General features: G+C 42.5%; 2 long non-coding RNA genes and 1 pseudogene across 2 annotated transcripts in view; 1 reads left to right on the top strand and 2 right to left on the bottom strand.

Annotated features, from left to right (window-relative positions):
• LOC141275687 (uncharacterized) overlaps window positions 1-22,619 on the bottom strand; it is a 52,777-nt gene that overhangs the window by 24,570 nt on the left and 5,588 nt on the right. The gene's annotated exons all lie outside the window — the stretch shown is intronic.
• Window positions 5,959-10,016, bottom strand: LOC117308650 (sal-like protein 4 pseudogene; annotated as a pseudogene).
• Window positions 10,165-22,619, top strand: part of LOC141276922 (uncharacterized) — an 82,120-nt gene continuing 69,665 nt past the window's right edge. Inside the window, exon 1 of the long non-coding RNA XR_012327295.1 lies at window positions 10,165-10,617. This is a non-coding gene — a long non-coding RNA (uncharacterized lncRNA). The remainder of the gene's footprint in view (window positions 10,618-22,619) is intronic.

Genomic DNA, 22,619 nt, shown 5'->3' on the forward strand with positions numbered 1-22,619 from the left:
AGTGCAACTGTAATGAGAGACTCTAAAAAAGAGGGGGCAAATGTCATGGGGCTGAATTTATTCACTGAGCTTGGAGAGCTCCTCTGGGGGAAGAGAGGAAGCAGCTGGAGGGAGAGAAGGAAGCAGTAGGCAGTGGAGTATTAGAGTTGATTTGAGGGCCAAACTTCCTCCTTCAGGAGGAGTAAAGCAGGGCGCACAGGACCAAATAGCATGGCTGTGAGAAGAAGCCTCACCCCAGTTCAGGCCAAGTGGTAAGGGGCAGCCTGGACCTCTCATGAAGAATGGTGTGGCTTCCTAAGGGACAGGTGTTGGGGATGGGTGTCAGGGATGAGTGGCACAGAGATGGGATTGCCACATCTATTGGACACATTGTTTAGTAATCAAACGAGGCCAAAAGTTAGATGTTTTACCTTTTGTAAAAGAGAGGCAAATGTGAAAATATGGATAACATCAAAAGACAGACTCAAAACGACCCTATCAAACCCTCACATATTCTTTGGGGGCATCTGAGGTTCTAGTTCCTGAATGGAACTACAGGCATGTTCCTTCTCCCTGGGGCAGAAGGCAGGGGTTTGATGGCAACAGGGACACCTAGAAGGTGTTCCAGGAATGCAGCAGAGCAAATGGACAGGTTGGATACGGAAGAAAATAAAAGAAATGCTTCACCGGGGTTGGCATGTTCACTAGGCAGGGTCATTGGGGGTGGGCATGAATTGTAGGGGGGATACTGGTTCCCTAGACACTTAGGAGTAAAATAGACCCCATCTGTAAGACCTTGACGTCTGGAGCCCCACTTTGAAGCAGGGGGTCCATTTGGGTCAGGCAGAAGTTTACAAAGTTGGAAAACCCATGCCATGAATATTTTGTGGGAAACTGTATCATCCCCAATCCATTGATCTGAAAACCACCTATTATACAATCTTTTACTCTATCTTTTTACTCCCAATCAGAATAATAAATTCAAATCTTCCTCCTAAGATAATGTATAAAAAATGCTTAGCAGATATTTGTTACTTAGAAAGATTTTTTCAGAAATTCAAAAGCCAGTATGTAATTAAACCACAAATCAAAACTTGCACTCCCCCATCTTGTCAATAAGGAAAGCCCACCGGGGAGGAGAGAGAGATGCAGAACTCTGACCATAGTTCTTCAGTAGTTGTGGCACATGGGCTCAGTTGCTCCACAGTGTGTGGCATCTTCCCTGACTAGGGCTCGAACCTGTGTCCCCTGCCTTGGCAGACAGATTCTTAACCACTGTGCCACCAGGGAAGTCCCCAAAACACCCTCTTATACAGTCCCTATTTCATGCTCCCAAGGAGCCTCTGAAAGCAGGTACCAGCATTTCTGTCTTTGCTACAGATAAGGACGCTAAACCTCCAAAAACTTGTGGCTTGCCCAGGATATCACAGCTGATTTGTGGCAGCCCTGGGACTCAAATCCTGTCTCCTTGTCCCTGTATTCTAATACATCACTTTACTTCACAGATAACAAGCAGTATTTTAAACAACAAACTAGGATTCTGAACCTCAGGGTTCCTGTTTTTGGCCAAAGTTGAATGGGATATGTGGTTACTTATTGGGCATAAATATTCCATGTTTGTTTTGGTGACTAGGATGGGGGAGGGAGGAGGATGGGTCAAAAGTCGGCTGGAGTGGCGTGGCTCAGAAATGTGAGACAAAGGGCATTTACTTTCTCTTACTGTGAAGCGTAGCTAGAATAGCTGCTGTTGGCAGCATCAGTCTCTTAGTAGGTTAACTAGAATTTATTGAGTATCGGTAGTATGCCAGAGTCCAGAGTGCTACAAAGAGCCAGCAAGCCCCCATCTAGCAACAGGATGGAGAGTGAGACAGATTTATCCTATAAATATACACGTGCGCTAGTTAGTTGCAAAACTGCTTAGAAGAAATGTCACTTAAAGGTTGTTTTCGCAATGTCTGGCACATAGTTTTTGTTCTAAATGAGTGGATGTTGGTTGAACAAAATTATCAAATGAATGAATGAGAAAGATAATGAAAAATTCCTGGGGCTTCCCTGGTGGTGCAGTGGTTGAGAGTCCGCCTGACGATTCAGGGGACACGGGTTCGTGCCCCGGTCCAGGAGGATCCCACATGCCGCGGAGCGGCTGGGCCCGTGAGCCATGGCCACAGCCTGCGCATCCGGAGCCTGTGCTCCGCAACGGGAGAAGCCACAACAGTGAGAGGCCTGCGTATCGAAAAAAAAAAAATCCTGGAATTAAGTGAGTTCAGTGGTGAGTTGAAGAAGAAAAAGCATAGAAGGTGTATGTATGTATGTGTTGCAGGTGGTGATAGGGAGGTTGGGTTTTGTAGAAAGAAGACGATTTCTCCAGGGATCTGGGCAGCTTGCACAAAGACTCAGCGGTGGCAGAGTATAGAACAGATGTCGGAAGGCATCAGAAAGGCATCTTGGAGATGAAGCCTGGGGTTTTGGATAAGAGAGACATGGAAGAAAGCAATGGAAGAAGCTCAATCAGTAAGTAGCTAGTTGCCACATTTTCTTCTTTTCCACATCTCTGAGAGAAGCTCACAGGCATACTGCTCACGTTTGTAATGGGAATTATAATTCAGGCACACATCCAAGCCAACTAGCCTGCTCTTCTGATGCAGTTTTTACTCCATCCCCCTGTCCTAGTATCCTGTGAAACCCTGGCACAGGGTGAGAGTGATAATATGCCTTTGTATGCAGGAAATTTTTAGGGTAAACAGCACCATCAGTTTCTGAGAAGACTATACTCTGTGCAGCCTGTAAGGCACAAAACATTAGGTTTGTGAATGTTAGTTAGTCAAGCAGGACCCTTGAGCTTAATTTTAAAACAAAAGATCAAAGACATGTCACCTTTATTATAAAGCATGAACTGTTACTACCTTATCCTTTTGTGTTCTGTTTAACAGATGTATGCCTTTTATTTTGTGAAGACAAAAACCAAATTCTATTGAAATCTTCCCTCATTTCTCATATAGACTTCAATTTTCCCCACCAAAATAACTTAACAGAAATCGAAACAAAAGAAAAAGGTATTTTTTTTACGTGACATAGAAATTCTAATGGCAGTTATACACCGAAGTGGTTATTGAAGATATTTATATTTTATCTTGACGTCAAACCACTTTGTTTAGACTACTAAAGAAAATGTTTATGGGATGTGTAATATATGGTCTTCTCTAATTGCATCATTTTTCTTCTTGATAAAAATTTAAATGGGCATACAGCAGAATAACAAACGTCTATTGAACTTGGAAGGACGGGGTTTTTGTCTATGATGACTTGTTCTACTTTATAACCTTTCATATTTTATCAAACCAGGTTTGACTGTAGGCTGATTCTTCTTGATTATATTATTTAGTTCTGCCAAAATATACAGCTATTTAGAGTGCAATAATAAGTTCCTCTTATACCATAGTTCTTTGCTAGAATATCTAGTAGTATTTGAATTGGGTTCCAAATAATTGTGTTCTAGGAAGGGACTCCATGCATTCAAGAAAGCAGTATGGCCTAGTATAGCGCTTAAGGACATAAGCAGTGAATTGGTTAAGAAATAGGACTCTGAATTTGGATGGCCTGAGTTCAGATCCCAATTCTGCCATTTACTCTTGTGTGATCTTAGGCAAGCCACAGTTTCTTTATGTGTGGGGTGCTTATCTTATAGGGTTATTGTAAGGATTAGATGAGTATTTCTAAGAGAATACTTAGAAAAATTCTGGTCCTTAATAAGTACTCAGTACATATAAACTGTTATTGAAAAGCCTAGTCTTACTTAAAGGTGGAAGATCTACCACTTATGAGTCTCTGAACTTTTTTTTAGTAACATCTTTATTGAGATATAATTCAATACCATAACTCATGTACCATAAAATTCACCCTTTTTCTTATTTGGTGATGTATCTGCAGTAAACTCTATTCATCATTGTCTTTACATATTTGGGCAGCTTTAAGCATAACTTTGTCTTCAGGGAAGGAGGGAATAATCTCAGTGGTATTATGAAGAAGCTTCCCAGTTGGCTAAGAAAAGGATAATGCTTTGCTGATTTTAAAATGCTTTATAAGAATTTTTCCCCTCTGGTTTTATGTTATGGGTATTTTACATTTCAAAATTTAAAACGTGGGTTCTATGTAATACTATGGTTATATTGTATATGATTAGTACTGTTGCTGGGAGGATATAATTGAAATTAAGCAATGGGGAATTTTTCCTGAATTATTCAAAAATAAATAGCCAGTTTGTAAAAATAACCTGATTTTTTTCCAATAAATTTCTTGCCTCTAAATTAGGGCTTAGCCTACAGAGAGACTTACCTTACCATGTCCATGTAAACTGTCTCCTGAGCATTTCAAACATTTAAACTTTAGAATTTATACATTTGGAGTATTTCAAATGTCAATCATCTTTTTGATGGTTCAGGAGAAAATGCTGATGCTGTCTTTTTTTTTTTTTTTTTTGGTGAAACAAAGAAACATCCAAAATTTATTCTCCAGCAGACAGACATCAGCAGGTAAAAACTACAGGGGTTTCTCTGTCGATAATACATTCACAAGGCATTATTAGCTTAACAAGTGAGAAAGCCTCTGGTGTATTTTCTGTAACAATATCCACTTCACAGTGTAAACAGGTCCTATTACTGTGTTCACTTACAATTCCAGAAGGAAAGGCACAACTTGGCAAAACAAAAAAAAATTTTTTTGGATCCTAAAATCAGGTGCAGTTACCGAGAGACAGACTTGAGAACAGTCCCAATCCACTTTTCCACATTGAGGGGCAAAGACTTCACCTAGAAATGTGGGTCTTTCTTTCTCCTTCCTTGTTAAATCCTCAAGAGTAAAGCTTCATTGTCTGCTTAATATCACATATACAAAAGGGGGATTAAGAAAAAAAGAACCACAACAACATCTTGAACTTCCAGCTGCTCCACGAATACATCAACTCTTAGGTTTACAACAGGGCCTAGGAACACTTCAGCGGTCATCAAATAAGAAAATAGAGACTATAGCTACAAAAATAACACATGAATGATGTAGGTAAATTAAAGCTTTCACACCCAAGACTTGCCTGTTCCAACTTGGTAGCCTTCATGCAATACTCAGAAAAAAAAAAAATCTTCATAATTACTTGGCATAAGTCACAATCAAGGAACTTCTGGTACAAATTAGTATAAGAAGTTATTAGTATATAATAAGAAAACATGCCCTTCTGGTGAGCTTGTTTCTTCAAGAACGGATACCCAGCTCTTCAGAGTAGGCACTGGTGAACTAAATTAAGTCACCTGAGATTCCCTGCTCAGGTGCTCCTCTCTCCTGGTTTTAGGAAGAAGAAGGGCATCTGGAAAGCATAGGGAGGACCTTGGCACTCTTGGGGCTCCAACTGAACTGCATTTAAATAAGCAGCAACACACATGTTGACTCTCTAAGGACTAAAATCCGTCCACTTTAGGGCATTCTACTTAAGCTTCCAAGGTTGAAAAAAAATTTGGAATTCTACAACCTTGGTTTAAAAAAAAAAAAAAGTACATTCAAAAAAGAAGAGAAAAATGGGTGTAGTGTTGGGAGAATACAAAACAGGTCCCTAAACAGACGTCCATTTACCAGCATACAGTCACCCCAGAAGTAAGTACACAGTACCCACCTACCCACTCCCAACCCCCAAACAGGCAAAACAGTTGTCTTCTCCATGGTGGTTCAACACCTTCCAACTTGAAATAGGTGACAGTCTTTGGAAACAGTTACTCTAGGTTGTACAAAGGTTTTATGTATATAGTTTGTTGCAAGTAACAAAAGTACTCCGCAAGACTCGCTTCTTTCCAAAATTAAAAAAAATTACTAGTCTGTATTTGTTTTAGTATGATTTTTTTTCTTTTTGTTTGTTTGTTTTTGCAAAGCAGCATAGCAACATTGTGACTGTAGGATGTGCCTGAGGTTGCGACCACAACTCAAAACATTATTTGCACATCAGGAAGAAAACTGGAGGAGATGGGGATCTTTAAGGAAAACAAACAAAAAAGGTACAGTTCTAGAGAGGTCATTGCACTGCTCCTTCGACGTGCGCTCTCCTGTAGCATAGCTGGTGGCCATCTTGTTTTCCTCCAGGAAGTGAGGGAACTGGTGTTTGGGGATGCTGTCGGCAGCTCCCGGCTTCTCCATCTCGGCACTCATGGCCGACTGGGAGCCGTCCATCTTGGAGGTAGCAGTGTTATTCACCACAGACCTGGCCCCCAGCGACACTGGGAGGGTGGGAACGCCACCACACTGGATCACGGAGATTTCGTTGGTCTTCATGGCCAGGTCACCATTGAGCATGGTGGTGTACTGGTTCCACACAACAGGGTCCACCGTCACTGAAGGGGCCAGGATTTCCTTGGGAAATATCTCGGGGACCCTCTTTCTGTCCGTTCCTAATAGAGCCATGGTGTTCTCCATGGCCAGCTTCCTGCCACGGCGTGCTGAGCTCTTGTTGGCCCCATGCGTCATATGATGGACCTTCAAGTTGCCTTTGGTGGTAGAAGCTGGCCCACAAATGTTACACACGAAAGGCTTCTCCCCAGTGTGAGTCTGCTCGTGAATCTGAAGCGTGCTCGCAGGTGAGAAGTTCTTCCTGCACCTTGTGCAGCTGTGCTGCTTGGCCTGTCTTCGGGGCTTGACCGCTAACAAGGGTGTCATACCTGCGGACATGGTCGCAGGACCAACAAATGCACCAGGAACTTCAACTTTGACATAGGTTGGCTGGGCTCAGATAAATGTCGGTGGGCCACTGCTCTGACCTTCCATCTCAGTGCGGTTGTTCTCGGAGCTCTCCACTTTGCCACCAGCATTGGGAGACTTGGACTTGACACTCTCCGCTTGGCTATTGGCTGGGGAGACTGCCTGGAAGGACGTGGTCTCCAGGACATCTGGACCTCGGCTCAGATACTCCTGGTCCCCCATCACTGAGGAGGAAGAGTCGTTGGTCAAGCCATCACTCTCCACTGAACCATTTTCTCGGCTGCTCTGTCGCTGCAGGACAAGACCAGCGAGACCCGCCTTCCCCAGGGCATCTAGGGAAGCCACCGAGGCCAGCCCTAGAGTAGGTGATGGCGAGTGGATGCTGGGAAGGGGCATGGGGAGCTTCAAGGAGCTGCCAGGGGCCTCCTGGGAGCAGACTTCATCTACATCGATGCTCTCGACATCATCATGACAGACAATGCTTGTACTGACATTTTCATCGACCATCATTGGCTCGGGACACATATAGTCACAGGGATTCTCCGGCAGAGGCGTGTTGGGAATCTGACCACCCATGTGCATCTGAATATGCTGCTGCAGCATGACCGCGTTGGTAAACTTCTTCTGGCGGATGGGGCACGAATGCTGCATCTTTATGGACGTGTTGGTCCAGTGCACCCCAAAGTGCGTCTTCAGGTTGCCTTTGGTGGAGAAGGCTCAATCACAGATCTTACACTGGAACAGCCTCTCCCCGGTGTGGGTGCAGTAATGCATTATGAGGGAACTTTGGCAGCTTAAGACACGGTGGCATATGAGACATTCGTTGGGATCGGTGGTGGTCTTGTTGATGTTCTCCACCAGCTGCTGAAATTTCAGGGTCTCTGACCCCAGCTCAGGTGTCCCGCTCCCTTGGAAGCCACCAACCCTCAGGGGATTATGGTTTAACCTCACCCCGGGTAGGATGGATCCACCCTCACTTTCCGGAGAAGGCCTGGGCTGCAGATTGTTGGGCAATGGGCCACCATGAGGTCCTTGGGGTTAGTCCCCAAAGAGAGATTCTGAGGTAGCCCTACATTGGGGGTCCCTATCGCAAAGATGGGCTCTCCTTAGAGATATTCATCTATGGAGACAGGGCCAGAGAGCGCGTAGGGAAGGCCACTGCCTGACGCCATCTTGTCATGGAACTTGGCAAACAGCTGGGGGTTTGCCTTCACCTGGGGATGCTGATGGAAGTGCGCCTTGAGGCCGCCCTTTGTGGTGAACCAGTGGCCGCAGGCAGAGCACACGAAGGGTCTCTCTCCAGTGTGGGAGCGGAGGTGGATCTGCAAGGAGCTATCAGTCCCCAAAACCTTGCTACAGTACTTACACTTGTGCTTGTAGAGGACTTTGTCCTTGGGTTTGACATGTACCGGGGAGACACTCGGTGGCTTCCTTTCCCTTTCTTGGGCGGGTCTAATGCCATGGCGGAGAAGGGGCTCTGGAAGAGCACAGAGCCTGGGGCTTGAGGTAGCAACACCCCCGAGGGGCGTGACAGGACACTGGGGAGTACCTGGGTCCCATCTGGCTTCAGGGAGAAGGGCGTCAGCGCCGGGGACGCGGAGCTGGCAACGGAAGGGATGCTGGTGTGAGGTAGCTTGGCTGGTTTCAAGGTGTTCAGGGGGCAAAGCTGGGCTCCCCGCTTTCCGGATGAGTAGAGCCACAGCCGCCGAAGCCTGCTGGGACACGTGGCCGCCCAGCGTCTTCAGGGAGTCGGCTCCGGCCACGCCGCTGGAGTTGAGGGCGTGGGAGGTCCACAGGTTCACCTGCATGCAGATCTGCTCCGCGAGCTGGATCTGCTGCTGCTGCAGACACAGGATCTGCTCGAGGACCCAGGGGATGCTGCTGGCGCCGGGCAGCAGGGCTGGGGGCGCGTCCGCGCTCCGCCGGTTCACGGCCGCCTTGGTGCCCCGTGGTGCTTGACGCGTGACATTGGTGTTGGCCACTTTGCCTTTGGGTAAATAGCTTATGTCCTGAGGTGTGGGTGGCAGGGCGGCCTCCGTCTTGAAGTACACGACGGACTCTGCCCCGGCTTCTCCTTCGTGTCCCCTGAGCTGCCATCATCCTCTCTGTGACCATCCTTCCTGCTTGGGCTGTGTGACTGGTGGCTCAGCACAGCCCCGGAGAAATCTTCTGAAGGCACCGGCCCCTCGCTGTCGTTCATGATGAGGACAGGTGGATGTTTAGTGCGATTTTTCTTATGGTCTAAGAATTCTGAGAAACTGAACAACTTGGCACGGCGTTTCTCACAGATGTGAGTCTCCTCCCGCCGAGGCCTCTTTATCCCTGCTCGGTCCACAGTCACGTCACCGCCACCCCCTGGGGAGTTCATTGGAGCACCCGGCTCCCCGCCGCCGGCGCCGCGTATGCATGCTCCGGGGCTCCCTGCTGCGGCTGCTGTCCTCCTGGTCGCCCTGGTCCTCCTCCCAGGTGATGTGTTGCGGTTTCGCCTGCTTGGCGCCTCAACGTGGTGCGAGCATCGGGGCTCCTGGAGAGCCGCGGTTATTTGCCCACTCTGCCACAAATTCCTGGAGCTGGGAAATTCACCCCCCTTTCGGCAGGAACGCGCATGTCCCAGTAAATTCCTGATGCTGTCTTTAAGTTCTTAATTTGTGTGGTAGGTAGAATAATGCCTCCTCAAATATGTCTGCATCCTAATCCCCATTGAACGTGGCACATTACATGGCAAAGGCGAATTAAGATTGAAGATGGGGACTTCCCTGGTGGTGCAGTGGTGAAGACTCCACATTCCCAATGCAGGGGGCCCGGGTTTGATCCCTGGTCAGGGAACTAGATCCCACACACATGCTGCAGCTAAGAGTTCGTATGCCACAACTAAGGAGCCTGCAAGCCGCAACTAAGGAGCCTGCCTGCTGCAACTAAGGAGCCCTGGAGCAACCAAATTAATTAATTAATTTTTAAAAAGATTGAAGGTGGAATCTAGGTTTCTAATCAGCCAACCTCAACATAGAGAAATTATCTTGAATTATCCACATGGGCACAATGCAATCACAAGAGTCCTTAAAAGTAGAAGAGGGAGGCAGAAGAGGAGACAGAGTCAGAGAAAGAAATGTGACAATGGAAGTGAGTCAGAATGATGTGATGTGAGAAAGGCTGAACCTGCTGGCTTTGAAGATGGGGGGAAGGGACCAGAGCCAAGGAATGTGGGCAGCCTCTAGAAACTGGAAAAGGCAAGGAAGCCGATTCTCCCCTGAAGCCTCTAGAAGGGAATGCAGCCCTGCCAGCACCTTGATTTTAGCACTGGGACCCATTTTGTACTGCTGACCTCCAGAACTGTAAGATAAATTTGTATCCTGTAAGCCACTAAGCTTGTGGTAATGTTAGAGCAGCAAACAGAAAGCTATTACAAAACCGCATCTAGATTCCAGGAGATGTTTTGCAAGACTGATGGCCCTTTTACTTCACTTCCTCACCGCCTCTCCCTCTGATTCTATAAAAGAAACTGGCATCCAGACCCAGATAAGATGGTTTTTCAGAGACACTAGTCTGCCATCTTCTCAGTCTGCCAGATTTCCAAATAAAGTTGTATTCCTTTGCCTCAACACCTCATCTCCGATTCGTTCGCCTGTCGTCCAGCGAGCAGGGCGAGCTTGGACTCAGTAACAAATTTGGCTTAGCCAGCCAGGAGCCTTGCTGCTCATGGCTAGCCGGCCCCGCTCAGGGAATACTGGGGCAGGGCCCTAGCAGCTGCCAGGACCATTGTCCTGAGGATCTTCCCTTCAAAGTTCCCTTGAAGCGGCACCAGCTACCCCAGCACTTGGCAGTTGAGGCAAGGAACCAACAAACTTCCATTTCGGGAACTTCGGTTCCATCTGGGGCTACAAGTCGATGCACTCGATTCGATTCTGGAGGGTAAGTCACTCCGGCATGCACGCTAGGAACATATTTCCCCCTCAGTCTGAGTTTTTCCTTTATGGGAAAGCCAATCTGGTGGGGGTACCCTGCTAGAGGGGGGAATTGTTGTTGGACTCTACCTGATTCTGGGAAGCGGTTCACTGGGAACTAGTTCATTGGTTTTGTAGGGTAAGTCTACCCGATTTGGGAACTGGTTCGTTGGTCTTGTCTTGGTTTTCTCTTGGTTTTGTGTGCATCAGTGCTAGAATTTGTGCCTTGTGTGTTGGAATTTGTCTGCGTCTTTTCTGTCTTGATGTTATCAAACTTTTAAAAGTGGAAAATATCTATCCTGAAGGAGAGCCCTTTGGGGAATATATTAGATAAATGGGCAAAACATACCCGTGAGCCTATGACTAAGAAAGACATGATGTATTATTATAATAGGGCGTGGACCCAATATATGTTAGGATCAGAAGAACGATGGCCCCTGAATGGCTCACTCAATTATTACACAATCTCACAGTTAGAAATGTTCTGCAGAAGAGCAGGGAAGGACTTCCCTGGTGGTGCAGTGGTTAAGAATCCGCCTGTCAATGCAGGGGACATGAGTTCAAGTCCTGGTTCAGGAAGATCCCACATGCCGCAGAGCAACTAAGCCTGTGTGCCACAACTACTGAGCCTGCGCACTGCAGCCCGCAAGCCACAACTACTGAGCCTGCGTGCCACAACTACTGAAGCCCGCGCACCTAGAGCCTGTGCTCCGCAACAAGACAAGCCACCGAGATGAGAAGCCCGTGCACCTCAATGAAGACCCAACACACCCAAAAATAAATTAATAAATATATAAATTTATTTTAAAAAAAAGAGCAGGGAAAAGAGTTGAGATTCCATATGTAGGAGCATTTACGCTATATTGCATCAGGAGGAAAAGGAGTCAGAGGGCTGCCACCTTATGGTTCAGGGATCTGAAAGGAAACCCAAGGGGAAACCTGTTCTACAAGTGAATAGAAAAAAATGAGAGTGGGGACATGTTATTTCAAAACTGAAACCCCCCTCCAGCCTATCCAGCTCCCCCAGTGGCCGAGCTGGCGGCACTGGCAGTTGTTCCAACTGCCCCCTCCCATGCTGCCAACATATTCACTGCCTCCTACCCAAGGGGATCAAATAGAAGTTTCTATGGTAACCTCCGGGGCACAGGGACCTGGTTTAGTATCACCATCTAAGACCAGACAGGGCACCCAATTTGGACCGGGAGCCACTTATACAGCAGGGCAATTTCCCTTGCCCCAATATCTTGTAAGAGGCCATCAGACTTCCTTGCACTTGAGGCATCAGATTCTGATTTCCCCACAGGGGGGCCAGGTAACATTGACAGCGGGGAACAAATTGATTGATTTTCTAATAAATATGGGAGATCTTAAGAGACTTGTAAATACTAAACAAAGGGGAAACAAAGTCATCCCAGGAGAAACTTGCCTGTATCTTTGAGATACAAATGTCTATCTGGTCTTCTCAAGAACCCTTACCTCTGCCATCTTTTCAAAATGCAAATTTCGAAAAAGTGGGTACAGTAATTTAGAACTTGACTTGTTTTCCATAAATATTAGTAGAAAGGGTTTAGCCATCTAGACAAGCCATCTAGACAAGTGAGCTTGATTTGTTCCATCTGCCAGAAAACCAACTTTAATCCTCTTTTGTAAACTGATGGGTTTTACATTGCTGTACCTGACTCAGGGCTGAAATTTTGAAATGAGAACTATGATGTCTCTCTGTTTGTTTGTCTTTGGATAACATTGCTGAGGTTAATCTGTAAATGAGCTCTATTTAATTGGCTTAAAGAAAAGTAAGCGCTTACAAACCAAACCATTCTAAATACAAGAGAAATTAAGCTAAATGAGTTTCAGTTTCATGTGAACTGGGAAATACATAGTATTAAATTAATACCTGGTATTAATGTTTAAGTTTGTTGATCTAATTAATATAGACATGTCTTTAGAGCCATCAACATTAAGTATAGTACTTTCACTGCATCTAGGTTTAATAAAAGTTCAATGAAGTCTTGTTATGTCTGTTGCAAATTTGTCAGCAAGAAAAATAACTTGATATGATGAAACTTTAAATATAAATGAGATAAGAGCTTTTAGGTAAACCATAAGAATAATTATGTTCTAAAAATCATCTAAAATAGTTTCTCCAGACTTTGGTAACTATTACTTGCCTCTTGGTTGTCACTGGAAATTAAGGTTTTTAAGAATCGGGGATTCTAATTTAAATATATAATTAAAGCTATTGAAAATAATAAGACATTAAAAAAAAAACCCACCAAATCCAACGACATAAGAATCATACACCATGATCAAGTTGGACCCATTCCAGGGTCACAAGGATGTTCAATATATGCAAATCAATCAATGTGATACACCACATTAACAAAAGAAAAGACAAAAGCCACATGATCATCTCAATAGATGCAGAAAAAGGATTTGATAAAATTCAACATCCGTTCATGATAAAAACTCTCACCAAAGTGGGTACAGAGGGAACATATCTAAACAAAATAAAAACCATTTATGACTAGCCACAGCCAACATAATACTCAATGGTGAAAAGATGAAAGCCTTCCTGCTAAATTCAGGAACAAGACAAGGATTCCCACTCTCACCACTTCTATTCAACATAGTATTAGAAGTCCTAGCCACAGCAATCAGACAAGAAAAAGAAATAAAAGGTATCCAAATTGGAAGGGTAGAGGTAAAACTGTCACTGTTTGTAGATGACATGATACTCTATATAGAAAACCCTAGAGACTCCACACAAAAACTATTAGAACTAATAAATGAATTCATCAAGGTAGCAGGATACAAGACTAATATACAGAAATCTGTTGCATTTCTTACAATTATACTAAAATGAAATATCAAAAAGAAGATAGAAAAAACATTTAAAATTGCATCAAAGCAAACAAACATCAACAACAACAGCAACAAAAAAACTAGGAATAAACTTAACCAAAGAGTTAACTATAAAACTGAAAACTATATGCTGAAAACTATGAAACATTGATAAAGGAAATTGAAGATGACTCAAAGAAATGGAAAGCTATCCCATGCTCTTAGACTGGAAGAATCAATATTGTTAAAACGGCCATACTATCCAAAGCAATCTACAGATTTAATGCAATCCCTATCAAAATACCCATGACATTTTTCACAGAACTAGAACAAATAATTCTAAAATTTATATGGAAGCACAAAAGACCCAGAATTGCCAAAGCAATCCTGAGGAAAAAGAAAAAAGCTGGAGGCATAACCCTCCCAGACTTCAGACAATACCACAAAGCTACAGTAATTAAAACAGCATGATGGACTTCCCTGGTGGTCCAGTGGTTAAGAGTCCATCTTGCGGGGGCTTCCCTGGTGGCGCAGCGGTTGAAAGTCCGCCTGCCGATGCAGGGGACACGGGTTCGTGCCCCGGTCCAGGAGGATCCCACATGCCGCGGAGCGGCTGGGCCCGTGAGCCATGGCCGCTAAGCCTGCACGTCCAGAGCCTGTGCTCCACAACGGGAGAGGCCACAGCAGTGAGAGGCCTGCGTACCGCAAAAAAAAAAAAAAAAAAGAATCCATCTTGCAATGCAGGGGACACCCGTTCGATCTCTGGTCACAGAACTAAGATCCCACATGCCACAGGGCAACTAAGCCAGGGTGCCCCAACTACTGAGCTCGCGTACCACAACTAGAGAGCCCATGTGCTCTGGAGCCCACGTGCCACAACTAGAGAGAAGCCTGTGCACCACAATGAAGAGCCCACACATCACAATGAAAGATCCTGTGTGCCACAACTAATACCCGACGTAGCCAAATAATAAATTTTAAAAAAAACAGTTTAAGAAAAAAACAAACCAACAGCATGATACTGGCACAAAAACAGACATATAGGTCAATGGAACAGAATAGAGAGCCCAGAAATAAACCCACACACCTATGGTCAATTAATCTACAACAAAGGAGACAAGAATATACAGTGGAGAAAAGACAGTCTCTTCAGCAAGTGGTATTGGGAAAGCTGGACAGCTACATGTTATTCAATGAAATTAGAGCACTCCCTCACACCATTTAAAAAAATAAACTCAAAATGGTTTAAAGACCTAAATATGACATGACATCATAAAACTCCTAGAAGAGAAAATAGGCAAAACGTTCTCAGACATAAATTGTAGCAATATTTCCTTAGATCAGCCTCCCAAGGCAAAAGAAATAAAAGCAAAAATAAGCAAATGGGACCTAATCAAACTTAAAAGCTTTTGCACAGCAAAGGAAACAATCACCAAAATGAAAAGACAACCTACGGAATGGGAGAAAATATTTGCAAATGATGCAATGCAACTGACAAGAAGTTAATATCCAATATATACCATCAGCTCATACAATTCAATATCAAAAAAACCAAACAACCCAATCAAAAAATGGGCAGAAGACCTAAATAGACATTTCTCCAAAGAAGACATACAGATGGCCAACAGGCACAGGAAAAGATGCTCAACATTGCTAATTATTAGAAAAATGCAAATCAATACCACAGCGAAGTATCATCTCACACTGGTCAGAAAGGCTATCTTCAAAAAGTCTACAAATAATAAATGCTGGAGAGGGTGTAGAGAAAAGGGAACCTTCATACACTGTCAGTGGAAATGTAAATTTGTGCAGCTGCTATGGAAAAGAGTATGAAAGTTCCTTAAAAAACTAAGAATAGAGTTATCATATGATCTAGCAATCCCACTCCTGGGCATATATCTGGAAAAGATGAAAACGCTAATTGGAAAAGATACATACACTCCAGTGTTCATAGCAGCACTATTTAAAATAGCCAGACATGGAAACAACTCAAGTGCCTATCAACAGACAACTGGTTTAAGAAGATTACACACACACACACACACACACACACACACACACATATATATATATATATATATATATATATATATGATACACACAATGGAATATTACTCAGCCATAAAAAAGAATGAAATATTGCCATTTGCAGCAACATGGATGGATCTAGAGGATATCATACTAAGTGAAGGAAGTCAGACAGAGAAAAACAAATATTATAAGATATTACTTATATGCAGAATCTAAAAAAGAATACAAATGAATCTATATACAAAACAGAAACAGATTCACAGACATAGAAAACAAACTTATGGTTACCAGAGGGGAAAGGGAGGGGGGAGGGATAAATTAGGAATATGGGATTAACAGATATAAACTACTATACGTGAGATAGATAAGCAACAAGGGTTTTACTGTATCACTCAGGGAACTATATTCAATATCTCGTAATGACCTATAATGGACAATAATCTGAAAAAAAAGTGTGTATATAACTAAATCACTTTGCTGTAACCTGAAATTAACACAGTATCAACTATACTTCAATTTTAAAAGTGGGGGGGCGGGGGCTTCCTTGGTGGCACAGTGGTTGGGAGTCCGCCTGCCGATGCAGGGGACACAGGTTCGTGCCCCGGTCCGGGAAGATCCCACATGCCGCGGAGCGGCTGGGCCCATGAGCCATGGCCGCTGAGCCTGCGCGTCCAGAGCCTGTACTCCGCAACGGGAGAGGCCACAACAGTGACAGGCCCATGTACCAAAAAAAAAAAAAAAAAAACAAGTGGGGGGGCGGGGAGGATAGAAAGCTAATACAACTTATAAATGCTCAAACTATTGTACTGAGTAGTCCAGTTTTCCCCATTCGGTACTATTCTAGCCGTTTGAATGTGAAGCAGAGAATTGGTTTTCTGTATCTTGCAAGGCTTGCTTATAAATCTACATAAGGCCCACAGCTGGCAATCCTTTTGTTATTTGTTACTTCACCTGTCCAAATCCAGTGAATTAAGAACCTTTTTTCCAGTGTCTGATGCTGTTTTTAACATTAGCAAATCTGTACAAGCTGCACAAGGACATTGAATATTAAATTCTTTAAAATTTCTTTGCCAAGTTTCACTTAGTTCATGATGATTATAGTCTCCAGGGATGTTTCTGTCTCTTCTGTTAACATGGAGGATGTCATGTCATCTATTGGTGAAAGAGAACCGCTCTTCGTTCTTTTTCTCGGCAAAGCTCCTCTCCTACTGCCATCACAAGGCACTAATGGGCGCTCAGCCTCCTCATGGTTACTGGCCCTGGCACCACTGTTCGGCTCAGATATGGGCAATAAGCCAGCTCTTCCCTGGTACTTCTGAACCTGGGGCCTGAGAGCAAGTGTTTCAATCTCTCTGATGGTGAAGTAGTGAAATACTGGGGATAGAAACGACGAGTGTCTCAGCTGAAAGAATAAAGCTGAACAGAGGAGCAGGGAAAAGCGAGAGAGCAAGAGAGGAAAACCTCACATTCTGAGATCTTGGCACCTCTTATGCTTGAGGCACAGCTTAATCGAAGACCTTCCCAAAGCTTATTTATATGAGCAAATAAATTGTTTTGTTTGGATTTGGTTTGGTTTTTGCCTAGCTTAGTTTGAGTTGGTTGGGTTTCAGTCAACTGGGTTTTAGTCTGCAAGGAAAAGAATCCTGATGAGTACTGACAGGGGTCTATAAAACTCAAGTTTTCATTGATCTTGCTTCTAACCATGAGTTAGGGGTTTCCAGATCTGCTAAAAATGCCACCAAATAATTATCACTATTATACATTCTTTGGACAATTTTCAAAGTCCTTTCACAAGTCAATTTTATTCTGGTATCTTGTTTTCAGTAATTTTCAAGAGTGTTTTATAGAACCATGTTTACTGAAAGTGATTTATTAAAAATAAGGTTATAAGGATAAAAGTTGGGAAATGTTGAACACTATCTCTTGGAAAGTCACAATACAGATGATCATATTAAAGTCTCTGAGAAGTGTTGTATTAAATAAAACTGATCAGATAGTTTACAGAAATAACTGATGGATTTTAAATGTATGAAAAAAAGTTCAAGTTCACTTATAAGTAAACACAAATTTTAAAACTATCACTATTTAAACCAGATTGGCAAATAAAGAAAATCATGTTACTACACTGTTTTGGGTAGGATATGAGGAAACAGGAATTTGCATGCATTGTTGAAGGCAATGTAAATTGCTATATTATCTTTGGAGGACGACTGACAATATTTATGATAAAAGTACACACAAACTTTGACTCCCTCCTTCTGCTTACAGAATATTATCTTATAGATATGCTTCTGCAATTGCATGAGAATATTCATTTCAGATTTCTTTTTCTAATCAAAGACTTGAAATAACCTAAACGACCACTATATTGCACTGGTTATACAAATTATGATTCAACCATATAGTGGAATAGTATGTGCCCATTAGAAAGAATGATATAGATCTAAACCAAGATTTCAGCGGCACCATTGCTGCTCTGGGCTAGATAATTCTTTATTGTAGGAGGTTGTTCTGTGCACTGTAGGATATTTAGCAGCATCCCTGAACTCTACCCACTAGTTGCCTGCGGTACCCACACCCCCCAAGATGTGACAATCAAAGATGTATCTAACATCATCCCCAGTTGAAAACTACTGATCCAAGTGAACCAATATTTCCCCCGAGATATATTAAGTGAAGAAAGAAAGATGCAGAAGTGTGTTTAGTGTGCTACCACTTATGTAAGCTATTTACCTATATCTAGCTATATATTGATTAAATAAGATGCTTATAGATGTGTACAATGATTCTGGAAGAACAAGAAACTGGTACAATTCTTGATTTTGTGAAGAACTGGGGGACAGAAGGTGAAGTGAGAAGAAATCTTACTTTCATTTTATGTGCTTTTCTACTGTTTGAATTTTTATCATGTGTTGAATATATATGCATTACTTTTCAAAGAAGCCTAGAAACTGGTTTAACTTTGTTTAACCCAACAGCTCCTAAATTATATAATTCCATGATTTTCCCCCTGAATAACACGCAGAATGTACTTTAGGAAACATTTCCTTGGTTCCCTTTCATTGTATCATTTTTGAGGATCCAATAGTTTTCTCATTTGAGTCTAGGAAGTTACTAGTTTTAGAAGGTTTTGATCTGAGAAGTACAGAGAAGCCCATTTGACAAACTTGACTTAAGCAGAACCACTGTAATTGAGTTCAGTTATGCCAAATGGCTAAAAGTTTATTAGTCTTGCCTGCCTTCCAAAACCCTGCTGATGCAAATTAAGTTGTTCTTTCCATACAGCATTCACTTTTAGCTGGCCTGAAAAATTTTCCCTCCTCTGTTTCTTATAAACATGGTTTCCAGTTGTTCTGTGGTGATGCTCCAGTACTTGCTTGAATCCTTGCTAAACTCTGCTGTTTAAGATTGAAGATGGTACCTTCTTATTAGAGTAAACATTTACTAAGGGTATAGTAGGTGTCCAGTACCATAAAAGGCACTTTGCAAACCCTGGCTCTGTTACAACAACCTTGCAAATGTGATATTATTGTTCCCATTTTTCTGATGAGGAAGATGAGGTTCCAAAAGTCACTTGGCCAAGGTTACTCAGCTTCCACGCGATGGGTCTAGGATTCAAACCCACCTCTTTCACCCTGGAGAAAGCCTGCACTCTTTCTGCTGAATTCTGATTCCTTACCCTATTCCGCTATCACAGGTCTTCTGTTTCCTCAAGAATAATTTTTCTGCTACTTTAAATGCATCTCAAGCAAGATTTTTCCAATTCTTCAAGGATTGTGCTAAAGGCAGTCAGAGGTTGGTAAAAATGCTACTTCTGTATCCCATAACAAAGCCTGTGTTGTCAAGAGTCAAGTCTTATCCCCTGTCATGTGTTATATTTTGAAACAAATTTGTAAGACCACTGACACCCCCCCCACCGTCTGAGCCTATTATTATTTTAATCTCTGCTGAAGAGATACAACTGCCCAAACTGATTAAATTAAAATGCAATTTAGGTTCAGAAAGTTGCATGTCTAAAGGAATAAAATGTACAGTTTCCATAAATGAGTTCCTAAGATTCTAGCTGTCCAAGGTACATTTGGGTGTCTGCAGCTATTTGCAAACTGAATTGCCTTTGTTCCCCAAGATAGGGATGATTTATTCATCTCTGCAGTAACCAATCTCGACCAAATATTCATTGCCCACCCAAAACTGTGTAACTTTTCAAAGGATTGAGATACAAATGCCTTTTGTTCAGCCACAAAGGACATCAACTGAGCCTGATGTTAATAGTTTCCTCGTGCAGTTACATTTAACAAGATACATAGTCCATTAGGCTCTTGTTTAAGGCCTTGGGCATAAAATGAAAAATTTTCAGCAATTAGTTTGGCAGAATTTCTGGCTCTTGAGGTCCCTGAGGCAACCGGTTAAAAATCAGTAATGTCTAACGAGATCATTTTCATCGTGTTTCTTTTCAATTCACTGTATCAGGCCTTTCCTTTGGTAGTTTTCAGCTATTTCAGTCCTCTTTTTAGATTGCATAGTGTTTTCCAAAGTATTTTCAGGAGGAAGCTAATCCCCAAAAGTGTTCTGCAATAAAAGAGTTTCATAGTTAAATAAATTGGGGAAATGCTGCATTCTATAGATATTTTTTGGATAGCTGCAATATGCATAAGCAAAATAAAGGCTCTGAGAGGTGCTATAATAAAGAAACGTGTTTAATTTGTTTTAATCTAACTTCTCTGAAATTTGTTGAACCAGAGATGACCCCTCTTCTCCCTCTCTCTCTAACACCCATTAAATCTCACAGTGAATTTATTTACCTTTGGAAAACACTGACATTGGTTACTGCAAGGTCAAGGGGACAGTTTACTCCTTTAACCCTTTCTGTAGTGAGACAATTGGGAAGTTTGGAGGATGCAAATTCACGGGAACTCCAGACTTCAAGTGAGACTCATGGCAGGGTGCCTGCTATGTAGACATTTGCTAAATGTTCACTGAATGAATAATTCCTTCTGTGGAAAAATGAACTTTATTGTTTTAGATCAGCTTTAGATTTACAGAAAAGTTGTGACGCTAACGCAGAGTCCCCGTATACCCTGCACAAGGTTTTCTCCTGTATTAGCATCTTCTGTTACTGTGGTAGATTTGTCACAATCAATCAATACTGATATGTTATTAACCAAAGTTCATACTTTAATCGGATTTCTTTTGTTTCTACCCAATATCCTGTTTCTGTTCCAGGACCCCATCCATGACACTAATACATTTAGTCGTCATGGCTTAGGCTCCTCCTGGCTGTGACAGTTTCTCAGACTAGCTTGTTCTTTGGTCACCTTGACAGTCTGCAGGAGTACTGATTAGAATGGTTCCTTTTAATTTTCTTCTTCCCCTTTTGCTATTTAATTGGTGGAAATCAACCATTGGGGTGCCCTTTACAGTTTTCGCATAAACCTGTGAACAAACTCTTCCAAATGGGAGATGAAGGACCCCTGGATTGGGAGAGCCAGGAGCACAAGCAAATGCTGAACGAACCAGGGTGTGGACAGCATTGCAACTGGTATACTATTCTTCTTGTTTGTACCACCTTTTTCTGTTTGTTTTGTTTTGTTTTATAATTTTTATTGGGGTAGAGTTGATTTAAAATGTTGTGTTAGCTTTAGGTGTACAGCAAAGTGAATCTGTTATACATACACATATATCCACTCTTTTTTAGATTCTTTTCCCATATAGGCCATTACAGAGTATTGAGTAGAGTTTCCTGTGCTATACAGTAGGCTCTTATTAGTTATCTATTTCATATATAGTAGTGTGTATTTGTCAATCCCAATCTTCCAGTTACCCACCGGTAACCATAAGTTTATTTTCAACATCTGTGGTTCTATTTCTGTTTTGTAGATAAGTTCACTTGTAGCCTTTTTTTAGATTCCACATATAAGTGATATCATATGCTATTTGTCTTTCTCTATCTGACTTACTTCATTCAGTATGACAATCTCTAGGTCCATCCATGTTCTTGCAAATGGCATTATTTAGTTTTTTATGGCTGAGTAATATTCCATTGTATATATGTGCCACATCTTCTTTATCCATTCCTCTGCTGATGGACATTTAGGTTTCTTCCATGTCCTGGCTATTGTCAATAGTGCTGCAAGGAACATTGGGGTGCATGCATCTTTTTGCTTGCACTGCTTTGCTTTTTGCTTTTCTGTTTTCTCCTTTTTTATCTTCTTTTGTTACTAGCAGGTGCCTTGGAGGTGAGGAAATGAGATTTTTCAGCTTTTCACATCCCTCAGTGAGTCCCCTTTAGTTTACACCTCTCCTCTGTATCAAGTGCATACTCGGAAAAAACAAAGCCCACTGGGATTTGACTTTGGCAAACTCTTGTGCTCCTGTGGTCTTCATCTCTGGTCTTCATCTTAAAAAGGAGAAATGCCTTGCTAGGCTTATTCTGGTATTTTAACCATCCCTATGCCTGTGCCTAGAAATCTTGCTATGAGGTTCCTAGGCTTCAAGGATAAAACCAGATCTTTTCTGATGTTACCATCACTGGGGGTTTTCTTTCTCTCAAAAAAATAAGATTTATGCTAATCAAGTGAATGTGTATACTTCTTAATTTCTATTTTTAAAAATAATATCCTCATCTTTTTTCCATGGAGGCTTTCCTTGTTGATTATTATAGTCTTTTAACATTAAGGTTTTACCACTGATATTGCTGCTTGTTTCTTCATAAGGGATTCAGTGACTTCTCGTAGAGAGACCTCACTCCTCACCTCATGTGCTGGAACAGGCAAATTTTGCCAGGAGTTTTGAGTTCATCTCTGTCAACTGGTCAGTTCCTCAGTTGAGTAAATACTAGACTGTTTCAACAACATTTGCTCAATTAATCATCTTCTCTAACTGGTGTTATTGCTTGTTTGGAACAAATTTCTTTATGACTTTGCTTAGTCTTCTCACTGCCTCCCTCTTTCCCTTTCTTTCTCTTCCTCATTTACTTCCACCTTGTTTTCTCTCCTCTGCACTGAGCTCAGGTGTGATTACGTCCAATAAAAATCAAAGTGTGAAGAATGGTGTGCACTCTGTGAAGTTCTCAGGCAGTATTTGCAGTTTGTTAATCAG

Source organism: Tursiops truncatus, chromosome 17 (genome assembly GCF_011762595.2).
Source record: "Tursiops truncatus isolate mTurTru1 chromosome 17, mTurTru1.mat.Y, whole genome shotgun sequence".
NCBI classification, from domain to species: Eukaryota; Metazoa; Chordata; class Mammalia; order Artiodactyla; family Delphinidae; genus Tursiops; species Tursiops truncatus.